Genomic DNA, 14,086 nt, shown 5'->3' with positions numbered 1-14,086 from the left:
ATATTTATATTATATAATTTTTTTTATTATATACGTCATAAGTTACTTTTAGATTTGACTAAATTACTTCTATGCATTCATAATGCTCTAAGTTGATTATTTTTATTATTGTTTTTAGTTAATTCTATATTTTGTGGACTTTATAAATCTTCTCTACACTTTACTTGCGAATTTACTCTACATAGTTTCTTATTTCATCTCACTCACAATATAATTATTTCTACTATAGAGTGTTACTCCCTCTGTTTTATAATGTAAATCATTCTATTATGTCTAGATTCATTAACATCTATATGAATGTGGGCAATGTTAGAATGACTTACATTATGAAACAGAGGAAGTACTTCTATTGCATAACTAAGTTACTTCTGTTGCATATAATTACTTACAGAAAGTTACTTCTATTGCATAGCTAAGTTACTTCTATTGTATAGCAAAGTTACTTCTATTGTTTAAATACATTGCTTTTAAATTAATAAAATATTTGAATATATCCAATATGGATCTTGTATTGTCACATATTTTATGTAGAGTATAATGATGCAAATAGATCTTGAAAATAATACATGATTTAAAATATATAAGTTATTAAAGAGTTTAAATCTAAAAGTAATTTAGGTATATGATAAAAGTTACTTATATGGTAAATTAACTGGTGCTACATGGAGTATGGGCTCCAAGATTCAAATTGAGTATATAAATTTGAATGAGTATAAACTTTTTTTTTTTAGATTTTGGTTCTAGGTATATAACATCCAAACATATAATTCGTTAGGTATGTAATAATGAATTGTAAAATAAAGTTGAGTTTGAGTTGTTTTGTTGTTAGTATTTGTATGAATCAAATTCATATCTACTTACAATTTGTAAATTTTTAAAAATTTAAGAGAATTTGTGTGTTTTATACCTTAGAGCCCGAGCACCATAGAGTCCCATATGGGTATCATTCATATATAGATATATACACACACATACACATATACATACACATACATATATATATATATATATATACACACATATATATATATAGCATATATATATATATATATATATATATATATATATATAGCATATATATATATATATATATATATATATATATATATATATATATAGCAGCGCTAAAATACCTAAAATGCTCCCCTCACAAATCCACCCCACCCCACCCCATCCCCACCCCACCCCGCTCCCCCACGCACCCACCACCCTCCGCCAGAAAAAAACCGCATCGCTCCCCTTATCCTTTTTTTTTGTTCGCCCCGCATCGCTCCCCTTATCCTTTTTTTGTTCGACCCTTTTTTCTGTTCACCCGTTTCTTTTTTTTTCGTTTTTTCTTTCCTTCTGCTTCCTCCATTGGCCTATGAGTAAAATTATTACTCAGTATTCGTGCTTCGTAGTAAACTTTTATTATAGTAAAATATTTACTTCTTGTCAAATTGTTTGTGTGCACACTCACTGGATAGGTTCATCTTTTAGTAAATATTTAACGATCCCATATTATTCTTTTGGTGAACATTTTATTTCTATTTTCTTATATAAAGGCAGTATTTTTTAAAGCATACCTAGGAGTAAATAAATTACTTAACATGGTGATACAGTTCGATAGATAGACAGTAAATATTTTATTACATGACAAAATGCGTATGACTTACTATTAGTTATGATTTAATTGCCTAGTTATATAGATCCACATACTGTCAGTAATATTTTTCTTATATCAGTTACTGGTGATAATATCTTTATTTCTTAGTCATTTCCAGTAGCTCCACCGGGAGCCCTGGATGCCACCGTATCTGCCATCTCCTACCTGCATCTCCAGATAGTAACAAAAAGGAAAAAGGTTGGAGGGAGGGGCAACGATTATGGCTGCACACCTCTGCGCGGCAGATTTCACAGCGGTGGGGGGTATGGACGACGGTCGTGGAATGGGACGGGGTGGACAACGACGGAAGTCGGGGAGGCGATGGCTGCGGCGCTGTATGGACGGATGAGGTGGCGGCGTTGAGGAGGTGCATTGTTGAAATTTAGTATATACCAATTCAAATGAGTATGAAACTTTTTCAATTACTTAGGTATTAACATTAATTACTTTATTAACTAGTTCAAAGCAAGTTTGAACTGAATTTGAACTTGTTTTTTTTTTTTTTAGATTTTGATTCTAGGTATATAGCATCCATATATATAATTAGTTAGGTATTTAATCATGGATTGTGAAATAAAGTTATATTTGAGTTGTTTTGTTGATAGGTATAGATATGAATCGAATTATTATAACTAGGTATATACTCACAATTTAAAAATTTTAAAAAATTTTAGTGATTTTGTGTATTTGATATCATGGTGCCCGGACATCATGGTGCCCTATATGAGTGCCCCATAATCAGAATATAATCATGTAAGATCTTGTTGTAAAGATTTAATTGCAACGAACATAACGGTATAATCGGATAAGTTATTTAAAAGAAACTTCTCTAAGAAGAAAAAATACATAGATATTGAGTGTACTAGTAGCTTTTTTTTTAAAGAAGGGTGTCTCTCTTTAGCACTATCTAGCTAGCACTCTCGGTGTAGTTGTGTCCTTTTATTATTGTTACATCCTTTTTTCTGAGTCTTATGTAGTAAATTTTTCTTTTATCATGAGCTTAAGAGTCGATGATAAGGTTAACATGAGAGCTCTAGTTCTACCATAATTTGATGATATTTGATTATGCGTTGCTAGGAATTTCATAAAATGCAATATATTTGTGTAATAGAGTTATAATAATCTGGGTGGACTTGAAATTACCTAAGTTATTGCACAAGGAACTTGTGGGCAATCGGAATATATAAAGGGGCGAGCGAGCAGGGGTGGCACGTCAGGATTTTGCTGCAGTATGACGCGGGGTGGTATTTTTATGAAAAAGCCCTCCGTTTTGCTCGTATTTCGTCCGGCGTCCGTCGCTAATAGTCCCTTTGAGCTAGCACTTTACGTTTAGGCCCTTCTGAAATCCGAATATTCTATGTGAAGGAGAGGAAAACCGCAAATTAGGCTTGCGCTCTAAAATGTGGAAGCTAAGGGGTTTTCTCGCAAAACGGCACCCACTACGCAAAACCCTAGCCGCCTCCACCCGCATCCCCTCCTCCCTCGTCTCGCCCTCTCCCTCTCTCGCCGCCTCCGCTTTCCCCTCGCGCCGCCGCCTCCGCTTCGCGCCGTTGCCATCGTCGTCCGCATCGCCTCGCGCCTCCGCCGTCGCCGCCACCTCCGCCTTCACCTCTGCCGCCGCTGTTGCCGTCTCCGAGCGCCTCCACCTCCTTCTCCCCCCTCGCGTCGCCGTCGTCGCCGAGAGCGGACTTCGATGCGGACGGGGAGAAAGTGACGAGGCGAACGCTCCTCTCCTCTTCCATTCTCGTCTCTCCTTTGCCTGCGAGGAGCTGTGCCTCACCGCCATCGTCATCGTCGAAAACCTGCTGCCGTCGTCGTCAACTGGCCGGCCTAGCCGCTCACCGCCATCGCAGTGGCCAGGTCTGATGGCACGAACTCAAGGCCGCCTGATCCGATGGCGGTGAGTGTTGGGATATGCGTAGGCTACGATAGCATAAATCAAAATTTTCTATCGCGTAAATCAGGAACCATGCAAGTATTAGATCATAGATCATTACCACTTGACACGCTGCGCAGCGGGAGAAAGCACTAAGAAGTCGAAGGAACTCTCGCGAAGTAGCGTGTGTCGATGTAGAGGAAGTAGTCGATCGCACCGGCTCGACCTTCTCCTCCTCGTGCGTTCTCCTCGCTGTACTCCCACGCCGATCAGCACCGCAAACCAGCGGCGCCTCTACCGGTATCCACACGTACAGGGACGGAACGCCATGCGCAGATGTGCTAGCACCCGTGCGCGACTAGGATTTTGCTCGAGGAGGGGAGTGGCGGCTAGGGTTTCTCACGTGATGCAATATCTCCGCCGGTCACACCCCTCACGAATATATAGGATCCATCACTCGGGCCTCCAAGGCCCGTAAGACTCCTCTTCGGATCCCTATCCGAATTAAGCTCATATTGGATCTCCATCCAATCCCCTTATTCCGGCCCATTAAGCGTGCGACCCTGTAGGTTCATGTACACTCGGCTGTAACCCGAAAATACCTTTTTAGTCCACGCGTCAACAGCGGCCCCTAGCAGAACGTATTGACCCACCGGGCATACATAAAGATCATATCGGCTGAACCTCTAGTGTATACATGTATGAACCCCTTTGTCTCACGATATCGATTAAGCTCAAGGCTAGATATGTGCCATCCTGTAATAGCTCAATCATTCACTCGAACCTGTGATAGAATATATAACTTGTGATTGACTACTCAATCACCTTTGGTATGGCCATGCACTTTCATAATCTACAACATCGAGGGGCCTAGAGATATCTCTCCATAGGAGGGGCAAATCCTATCTTGATTATTCATATCCCACTACATGTTTCATAGCATACCCGAAAACTACTTTTATAACTACCCATTACGGAGTAGCGTTTAGCAGTCCCTAAGTAAGCTACTACACATGATGGGAACCATGATAATCTCAGGTCTAAGGATTCAACACCAACACTAAATGAGATCACTGATGACACAACACATATAGCTCTTGCAGTGTCTCATGTTGGGTCTATCCAACAACATGTTCACCAACATGTGTCCACATTATTAATTTGGTATCTCTATACCATGATCCATGAGATATGATCATCAATTAATACATGTGCTGATCATCTAAACATATTTGTTCCACATATGATATTTGATCAGGGATCCTTTAGAAATAGCAACACACAACATAAAGAGTCTCATGAAAGAATCACATATTCATTAACCAATAATAAGCTATCTATTTCAAGGAACAATGTCGGATAAATATGTAAACATAGTATGTGATACAATCATCTCTGTGATTGCCTCTAGGGCATATGACTAACAGTCTCCCACTTGCACTAGAGTGAATCATGCACGTATCTTATACCCATTGCCTTAGTGTGTGCCTCATGCTTAGGCTGAGGGAGTGGCTTTGTCAACGGATCTGCAACATTCAAATCTGTATGTATTTTGCATATCTTCACATCTCCTCTACCCACTATCTCGCGAATGAGGTGATACCGCCGTAAAATTTGTTTGGACTTTTGATGCGATCTAGGCTCCTTGGCTTGCGCAATGGCACCACTATTATGGCAATAGAGGTCCATAGGGCTGGAAGCACTAGTCATCACACCCAGTTGAGAAACAAATTTCTTTATCCAAACAGCCTCCTTTGCTACTTCAGAAGAGGCAATGTATTCGGCTTATGTTGTAGAATCAGCGACTGTATCTTGCTTGGAACTCTTCCAACTCACAACGCCACCATTCAGGCATAACACAAATCCAGATTACGATCTAAAATCATCTTTGGTTGGTTTGGAAGCTTGCGTCAGTGTAACCATTTACAACGAGCTCTTCCTGTCCTCCATAGACTAGGAACATATCCTTAGTTCTTCTCAAGTACTTCAGGATATTCTTTACAGCTATCCAGTGACTCTCACCTGGATCTGATTGGTATTGGCTTGTTGCACTAAGTGCATATGAAACATCTGGACGTGTACATAACATGGCATATATGATGGATCCAATTGCCGAAGCATATGGAATCACACTCATCTTGTTTGAGGACACTGATTCTTGCCAAGATTAATGCCATGTGACATCGGTAAGAAACCTTTCTTAGAATCTTGCATGTTGAACCTCTTCAACACCTTGTCAATGTACGTACTCTGGCTTAATCCAATTAGCCTCTTTGATGTATCTCTATAGATCCTTATGCCCAGAATATATGCTGCTTCCCCTAAGTCCTTCATTGAAAAACTATTTTTCAACGATGTCTTAACGGATTCAAGCATAGGAATATCATTCCCAATCAGCAATATGTCATCCACATATAAGATTAGAAACACCAGTGCGCTCCCACTAATCTTCTTGTATACACAAGGCTCTTCTTCGTTTTTGACAAAGCCCAATGCCTTGACTACTTCGTCAAAACGAATATTCCAGCTCCGGGATACTTGCTTCAACCCATAAATGGATTTCTGCAACTTGCATATCTTTTTAGCTGATTGTGGATCAACAAATCCCTTGGGTTGTGTCATGTACACATCCTCATCGAGATTTCCATTGAGGAAAGCTGTTTTGACATCCATTTGCCATATCTCATAATCGAAATAGGCATCAATCGCTAAAACAATCCGAACAGATTTTAGCATGGTGACTGGCGAGAAAGTTTCATCATAATCAACATCTTGAATTTGTCTGAAACCTTTCACCACCAATCGTGCCTTATAGATGTGAACATTTCTATCTACATCTGTCTTTTTCTTAAAGACCCATTTACACTCAATGGCTTTTACACCATCAGGTGGATCAACCAATTTGCAAACTTGATTGACATGCATGGATTCTATTTCGGATTTCATGGCTCCAAGCCATTTCTCAGAGTCTGGTCCCACCATTGCTTCCTCATAGGTAGTAGGTTCATCGTTGTCTAACAACAATATATCACGTTGTCTTGTAGTTAACAACGCATACGTCGCAGGTGTACGCCGTATCCTTTCAGATCTTCGTGAAGCCGGTGCTTCCACAGCTGGTTGAACAACCACTTGTTCAACCTGTTGAACAACCACTTGTTCAACCTGTTGACCAACATCTTGCTCAACTTGTTGTGGTTGTGTGGACGTTGAAGCGTTTTCCGGTGTTTCCTGAATTTCTTCAAGTCGCACCATGCTCCCACTATCCTTTCTTGAAATAAACTCTTTTTCCAGGAAAACACCGTGTCGGGCGACAAACACTTTGCCTTCTTCCCGATTATAAAAATAATATCCTTTCGTTTCCTTAGGATACCCCACAAAGAGGCATTTATCTGATTTAGGTGTGAGTTTGTCCGATTGCAAACGTTTTACATAGGCCTCACAGCCCCAAATCTTTAGGAAAGACAAACTAGGACGCTTCCCTGTCCATATCTCATATGGTGTCTTATCCACTGATTTTGATGGAATCCTGTTTAGTGTGAACGCAGCTGTCTCTAGAGCATAACCCCAAAAGCTTAGCGGGAGATCAGTTTGGCTCATCATTGATCGCACTATGTCCAACAACATACGATTCCTCCGTTCAGACAACCCATTCCATTGAGGCGTTCCTAGCGGAGTGAGTTGTGGAACAATTACACACTCCTTTAGATGATTGCCAAATTCAAGGCTCAAGTACTCTCCACCACGATCAGATCGTAGATACTTGATTGTCTTGCCCAAATGATTTTGTACCTCATTATGAAATTCCTTAAACTTTTCAAAGGACTCAGACTTATGCCTCATTAAGTAGACATAACCATATCTACTAAAGTAATCGGTAAAGGTAATAAAGTACCCAAAACCACCTCTGGTAGTTGACTCATTGGTCCACATGCATCAGTATGTACTAGTGCCAATAGTTCACTTGCCCTTTCACTTTGATCCGTGAAAGGTGCCTTTGTCGTTTTGCCAAGTAAACACGATTCACATGTCTCAAATGATTCAAAATCAAAAGAGTATAGAAATCCATCTTCATCTTTATGAAGCTTCTCCATGCGTTTCTCTTTTATATGACTCAAGTGACAATGCCAAATAAAAGTGGGATTCAAATCATTAGGACGTTGTCTTTTCGCATTAATGTTATAGACTGAACATCCATCAAGATTCACAATGTATAAGTGTTGATGCGAAAAACACACACTAGTCTGGGAGATCTGCCTAGCTCCAGTGTAGGTCCAAAGGTCGATGAGATGCGGGCGTGCCAGTCAGTTTGACCATGCAACTGACAAGATATGCAAACAGTAGATCAAACAGCCGATCCGCTGACAAGCCGTTGGAGTAATTCCAGCCGATAGCCGATGCCGATACTAACCGATAGCGATAGGGTTTAAGCAATCGGCTACATGTCCAATGTAGACTATAAAGGCAATTGGCTGATGATGATGTAATTAAACAATATAATCCAGTATAAACCAATCGACTAACAATATGATATAATAGAACAAGCACTGATCCGAAGGTTAAAGTATACATCGGCTGAAGGTCCGATGTCATAAAATCCAAACGATTAGATAAACAGTAAAACCTTTGTTGTCATCGACTAAATCCAACTCATATGTATATGCAATCCTTATAAGCCGATGCAATGTCCAGATAACTTATCGGCTAGCATCCTGATAAAACATTAGCATGAACCTATCGGCTTAACAAGATTTATATTATCAATAACAATCTAGTAGGTCGAACCTAACTGATGCAGCATGAGATTGTATATGATAATCTAATACTCGATGAGCCTATAGATCTGTCTAATGTGATGGATATAACAAATCTATTTAGAACAACATTGTGATTGTAGAGATATATCGGCTAAGACAGAAGATCAGACCTAACCGAGATAGTTCCAACTAAACCGATGCGTCTCTAAACACAATGCAATTAGAGATAGAATTGAGATATCAGGTAGGCAAATATACCAACCAAACCAGAGCGATCCAAGAGATCGAAGCGATGCAGCCTTGAAGGCTTGAACAACGCCAACGTAGCCAATAGATTCACCAGGGCCGGTGGAACGTAGGACTTACCCCTTCTTCGCCGGAGATCGAACTAAACCGATGCAACCCCGCATCAGGTGCCAAATTCCGCCGGATGATAAGTAAAAACCTCAGGAAAGAGGGTAGCGAGGCGCCGAGAGTAGTTGTATTGATTGAGAGATTTTTTACAATGACCCCGGGTGTTCATATTTATACCCATGGGGATATACTAGTCCTTGTCGGACAAGAAAGAAACTTTCCTAAAGATAAAAGGAAAATATAAAGTGCTTATTGGACACTAAACACACTTTCCTATAGATAAAAGGAAACTAACAAACTATTCCTAATTAATAGATAATTTGCCATGCCGCATCCTCCTTGAACTCGGACTCTTCTGGATAAATATCCTTTAATTGATCCGACTCCACCAAGAACACAACTGTTGGTGATTTAATGACTCCCATCGGCCGATTCCAAGACTCTGAAGCCGATACTGACTCTAGGCCGATGATGACTTCGGGCTTACCAAATTTTGGCGTTAACACATGCCCCCCAGTTTTGGAGTATGAAAACTCATGCTTCAAAATTGTCTTATTTCTTGTCTTGATAACTCCAAAACTGATCTTCCTTCGCATCTTGTAATCGGCTTTCATGAGTAGATACTGTCTGCGTTAGTTGAGCTAGGCTATCAAACTCGTGGCAAAATAATCTATCTATGATAGGTGTTGATAAACCTTGGAATGCGAGATCTGCTAGCTGCTCAAGGTATTTCTTACAGTTTCTCTTCCAATGACCTGTTTCCTTGCAAAAGAAACACTCTGCATCCTCAGCGGGCCCTGTCTTTTGAACCTTGATCTTAGAGTTGCTAGTACTCGTGATCTCCTCAAAGTTTAGCTTTCTCTTTTGACCACTCTTCTTGTTATTGGGTTTGCGCTTATGCATAACCATCACATGGTTGAGTTTTTCTTAATGCTTTCATCTGCAGTCTTTAGCATCCCATGCAATTCGGCCAAGGTCCTGTTCAGGTTGTTCATGTTGAAATTCAAGATGAATGGCTCAAAGCTAGGAGGAAGCGACTGGAGAATCAAACCAGTAGCCAACTCTCGGCTAAGGGGAAAACCAAGTTTTTCTAGACTCTCGGTGTAACCAATCGTTTTGATCACATGTGGGCTCACTGGATTACCTTCTGCAAGCCTGCACACAAACAAGGAATTTGAGGTATTAAACCTCTCAGCTCTTGCTTGGTCCTCAAACATGTTACGTAGTCCCGTGATTATCGTATGAGCATCCAATGTCTCATATTGCCTTCGAAGCTCAGGGGATATAGTAGCAAGCATGAGATAGCTTATATCAAAATAATCATTGCATCGCTTTTCATGCTCCCTACGCTGAGCAGCAGGAGCATTGTTGGGCAAGTCAGCTGGAAAAGGCTGTGCAAGCACAAACTATTTGTGCTCTTGCCTGAGAACAATTCTTAGGTTGCGATATCAATACATAAAGTTTGTTCCATTCAACTTCTCTTTCTCAAGAATAGACCGCAAGTTAAAATTGGATAGTGCAGGAGCTGCCATGATCTACACTATATATATAAATATATATATATATATATATATATATATATATATATATATATATATATATATATATATATATATATAATACCATCAAAATTAACATTGAAACATTTTGATCCAACACAAAAAATCGAAAAAATTGCAAAAAAAAAGTACCACTCTAACATCATTTAACAATTTAACAAAAGATACTCCCACTATGTATTGTGAAACAAAATTCCCTCTAACATCATAATGAGTCAAGATCCTCATTTTATTAGTGTCTAGTGAGCTTTGGCATCATAGCTAGACAACTATCAAAATAGGTAATCAACACCTTGCTAATCACATCATATGTGACTCTTGTGCTGTTGGTGTGACATTTCCATGTCCAACCCAACCTATGCCCCAAGGTCCAAAACCGTTTTGATAACCTTGTCAAGTAAACCAATAATCTCCGCATATAGATGTCCGACATCTATCCTATTTTATCATGATAAAAAGTGACACTCTACTATGGCAAACCCATCACTTATGATCACAACCATAATAGGTGCAATTATCGGAAGAGCATAAATTACACTAAAATTTTCTGAGGGAATCTATCCTACCATGTCATATCAAATATGCAACAGCAATAAAGTAAGATAGATAAACATCATATGCTAGACATAGAATCAGATAAATCCGCAAGCGCACAGAATACCGCTGTAGCACTTCACCTTCGGGTGACCCCAAAAGGATATCGAACTCAGGGAACATGTGAAATCTACCTAAGGCTAAGACGATCCAAGGACAACAACTATAGGTAGGCAGGCTAGAGAGGACTTTCTATGTGTATTTATTATCTACGCTAAGCAAGGTAATTCCCTATCTGTTGCTTCGGGTACTGACCCCTGCTGGTCTGCCAGCGTGGTTCCGGCTATAGCTCTATGATGTATCCGAACGTGGAGGATTACTGGGACGGAATTCAGGGCTGTCACCACCTGCCGCCTACCTCTGACAAATCCATGGGATACACAACAAACAAAGGTAATCTCTAACCTAGACACCACGTCTAAGTTATTAATTACTACTCTAATACTTGTACAGGAACTTCCTTCTTTATCCAGAGTCCTAGTACTAGAGCACTTAGTATGAATACTAAACAATGAACCTGCAAATATGGAAATCTATCTTACTCAGACTAAATAATTAAATAACATAACAAAGGAACACGAATGCTTACTTTATAGAAGAAGTTCTCCGAACCCGGAGCAGAGTGTACCGACAGCTCCGGTACTCCTCCCGAATTCTCCTAGGAAGAGCTACACTCGTCGAGGTAGAAGTCGGATGAGCGCCAAACTTCCGGGCACTCCTCCAGAGCTTCTCGTCACTCTCTACCTTATTCTAATACAAAAAAAGATACAATAGAGCCTCTTGTAATTCAGGTCAAAGTTGTATGTTGGAAATGAGAGTGAGCTCCTCCTTTTATAGGCAGGTATGACGGTTACAGCCTATGCGAAATGTCCAAAATGCCCCGAAACCGCCATCAGGAAGTAATCAGGGCTGTCCACGTAGAAAATGGTGATCAACAGCGCCAGAACGGGTTCGGCCGAACCCAAAAACACTCCTCCCAGCCTCTCCTTCGGCCGGGAGGTTGCTTAATAGGCCCCCAACAACCTGTGCTACGTTTTGGCCCAATCCTAAATAGTTTTCATTGATTTATTGGGCCTCCAATCCGTGTAAACGCGTCCTGAATGCGCGGAGGTGCATTTTGTTGCATGACGGATGTGTTTTCTCCTCAAATTACCTGCATACACATATTTCACCAACACTAGTGGAAATGATTAGTAATAATACCTACCACTAAGTTGGATACCATGTTTTATTTCCCTATATGCAGGTATTGACTGTCAAATATTATGATTTAAGGACCGTCAACAACACCCCCACACTTAACCTTTGCTCGTCCCGAGTGAAGGCTATGGACTCTACAATAGAGTTATGACTTCCTTACTAATAATCATGAAACAAATTATTCAAAGTCATACCTGTACTTGTGGATCTTTGTAGTGTCTACCATGCAATCCTTAGCAATTGAGAGATGGAACAATCTTGACTCAAGTCACCCTAACTTTTCATGAAGAACAACTTGGGGTTTTTTTTCATGTAACTCAAAATTATAACTTTGCTTTGCTCCTCAGTTGATTCTCTCGATCACTCAAAGTGTATGATTCCTCACAGTGACATATGATTGTGCCTTTTTTTCCTACCATCTATTAAGGCTTATGTAGAGCAAAGGGTATGAAAAGAGTAGAGCATTACTTGCATCACATATATTGCAAAGTCAAATAAAGGATCCACGGAAATACAAGTCATACTTTCTGGTCAAGAATGTGCATGTGTATGTGTACGGTGAATTTGTGGGTGGAAAACGGAAAATAAAAGTAACTCCTTCTGTATACCTCCTCCGATCCTCCATTTGAAATTTGGGAGAGTGCATGGTATCTCTTTTTTTTTCTTTTTCTTTCTCTCTTTTTTTCATCATCATGCTCCATATTGTATGATCACCTTTTTTTTCTTTCTTTTTGCATAGCCATGCCTCTCTCTCTCTCTCTTAAAGAATTTTGGAGGTAGAGGCATAAATGGCATGGAGTATTATTTTGTGGACTATGGATGAAATGAATGGTAAATGAGATATGCTAACTTCAAGTATAGAAGTCAAGCATATGTGCGTGTATGTGGAGTGTATGTGATCTCGACCATGAAAATATGAAAAGCATTTCGCTAGGGTCACAAAACTTGACGACGCTCAATGTAATGACAAGCAGCGTATGTAGCAAGCTAATCATGACCGATCAACCTATGGCTCTAGTGGGAATAAAAATATCAATGAGGAGTTCAGCATCGTTATATTTTTTTCTTTTTATAAAATTCCCAAGTGTGCAACATGAAGAGCAGGATTTCTATCATCAGACCATATCACATTCATCAATTACCTAGATAGCATGGGATCCCTATTGGTTAGATCACCACAAGCAACAAGTAATGAGCTAAGGATAATAGGCATGCATGTTATTTTTAGGGAGACCATGAACTCTAATTGTACCATCCCTAGCTTGGGTTCAATTATCTTCGATATTTTAGAATTGATAATCAAATTGAACTCAAGATAGAATGGATGTCCAAAGAAAAATTGTGCAAACCTACGCTCTGTATAAAACATAGGACGATTCATGGTAGAGGTGGTTCAACCAAACTGGAGGTTTGGCTGACCCCTCATTAGGTCTGACTGCATCAATTCCCTTGTGTGGTTTGTGATGGCTCATCACTTTTGGGGTGATCTTGCTTTGGTTATGGCGTTGATGTGCAAGATCACCCCCACACTTGTCTTTGTATATGGGCTCTTTGTTGGACTCAAAAAGAAAAAGAAAGACAAAAGTGAAGCAAAAAGGACTCAATTGGTTGGAAGACCAAGGAGTCAAATTTATTTTATTTTATTTTATTTTATCATCCCTTTTTTATGGCAACAATGGATATGGTGGTTATCCTGGCAGAATGGAGACATGAGATGAGGATGCACATGGAGTATGAGATTCTTACCAGATAGGTCTTACCAAGATTTGAACCGAATGCAAGAATGCAACTAGTTTTGTATTTGTTCTACTTGGTTCCCTATGCATATCTTTTCTCATGGATAAAGAGCGTGATATAAGTGTTTGAAGTTATTGTACACCGCTCCTTGATTTATTTCCTGCAAAAGGTTAGTGGACAACAAAAACTCGAGGCACTACAAAGATTTGAAATGATTTTATCGTAGCCTCAAGATTAATTGTTCACATCCACGCTAAAATGAAATTGGATTCAAAACTTAAGAAGTGTGGATCCCACTAGTTTGCCAACATTTTATTTTATTTTTTTTTCTGAGAGACACTCTTTTTTTTTAATTATGAAAACACTT

The sequence above is a fragment of the Oryza glaberrima genome, chromosome 1 (assembly GCF_000147395.1).
Source record: "Oryza glaberrima chromosome 1, OglaRS2, whole genome shotgun sequence".
NCBI classification, from domain to species: Eukaryota; Viridiplantae; Streptophyta; class Magnoliopsida; order Poales; family Poaceae; genus Oryza; species Oryza glaberrima.
This window is presented reverse-complemented; position numbering follows the sequence as displayed.